Here is a 1602-nt window from a genome sequence, read left to right as displayed (position 1 = left end):
TCTCTACATGCTGCTCTATACAATGACCGTGGCTTGGGGAATGGCGATCTTCCCTTGTCCTGAGAGTAAGGGTGGCTTATGGTCTTTGGGGTAACAGCATCTCGTAGATGAGTCCCTGAGCCCCTCTCGGCTACTGAAATCCTTCGCCCATTAGTAATCTCCAGTAAGAAAAGTGAATGTAGCATTCTTTATTAACATTTTCCAAGAGAGTAAAATGAGTCTAATAGGAGTAACTCCTGTTCACAGCCGCCGCCCTACACAGCTGCCGCCTTAGCAGATCTGCATTCTTTCAAGATTATTGTAAAAGTTATAATAAGACTGAGAGTGCCTTTATGGGGTACCGGAGTATGGCAATAAGGCCCATGGCAGAAAAACTAAGTGCAGGCCAGTACAATAACACAATAAAGGTGAAGTCCAGAACTCGTAAAACTGTTGACCTTGCAAACAGTTCTCCTCAGCTGAGTCCTTGCTCTAGGCCTGAGGGGCAGTTCTTTCATACTCAGCTTGTGTTAACTGCATAGTCCCAGCAATCACACATATAGGTAGGGTTATCGGTTTAGAAGGAGGTATGTGCAGAGCCTCATTAGGGCCAACTGGTTGTATCAGGGGTTCTATAGACAATTTAATTGTCATTAGTCTGCCTGGATAGGGTCCTATCCAGACAGTGCCACCTGAATAATATTGGATACCCCAGGTGAAACCCGGATTTTGCCATTTTAATGTAGGTTGACTTTTGCAGTTGTTTGTAAAACTAGCTTTAACTGAAGGAACTCTGTTAGCCAATTCCCGGAAAGAGAAGTGTATAAGATCAGAGTTGTGACCTGTGTTACATCTACAGTCACCATCATTGGAGGTGACGCAGGACCAGGCCTTACAATAGAAACTCTTGGCTCCCCACAGGTACAGTAATTGGCTATCTGATTACTGGGACAGGCCCAGAACCCCTTGATTTGGGCCCTAATCATCAATGTTCTTTTCATTAAGACATGATAAGAGGGTTTCTTAGTACAAGTTTTTTTCAAAAAAGTCTCTTAAGTCAAAATAAAGGTCTGGCCACCATGTTCCTAATGGTCCAGTGTGAGTGGTATAATTTAAAACGTTACCAGTCTCTCTGTCTGTGAGCACCCACATCTGCTTACAAGGCTGATGTAGGCTCATCGCAGTGCCCTCACTAAGGAGCAGGCTTATGGCCAGCATCTTTATCATTATCATGTTGAGGAAGGAACGTTGACTGGTCCGAAGATCTGGACAGTTGGAGTTTCAGAGGATTGTGTGAGTGTTGGCGTATGGTCCACTCCTTTTCGGCTCGTGCGTATTCAGGTGATGAGGTTCGACGTATGTGCGAATGGTGAATCCATGACCCAATTCCATCAACCTTTAATGCAGTAGGAGTAACCAAAAGAGTCACGTAAGGTCCTTTCCATCTAAGTTCTAAAGAGCGTGTCCTGTGCCTTTTCACTCAGACCCAATCTCCTGGGACTATACCATGTCCCAGGTTCGAGGAGCCCTTAGCCTCATGGAGTGCTCAGACTAAAGGCCAAATTGTTTCTTGAGCCCATTGAAGGGCCTGAAGGCTGGTTCTATGACCTACAGTTCCTTCAG

General features: G+C 45.2%; 1 pseudogene; it reads right to left on the bottom strand.

The window, feature by feature from the left end:
- The window catches only part of LOC102478023 (HMG box-containing protein 1-like), a 10192-nt pseudogene that overhangs the window by 7221 nt on the left and 1369 nt on the right, over positions 1-1602 (bottom strand).

Source organism: Tupaia chinensis, unplaced genomic scaffold (assembly GCF_000334495.1).
Source record: "Tupaia chinensis unplaced genomic scaffold, TupChi_1.0 Scaffold147319_1, whole genome shotgun sequence".
NCBI classification, from domain to species: domain Eukaryota; kingdom Metazoa; phylum Chordata; class Mammalia; order Scandentia; family Tupaiidae; genus Tupaia; species Tupaia belangeri.
The sequence above is the reverse complement of the archived record's forward strand: the minus strand, read 5'-3'. Positions and strand labels throughout refer to the sequence as shown.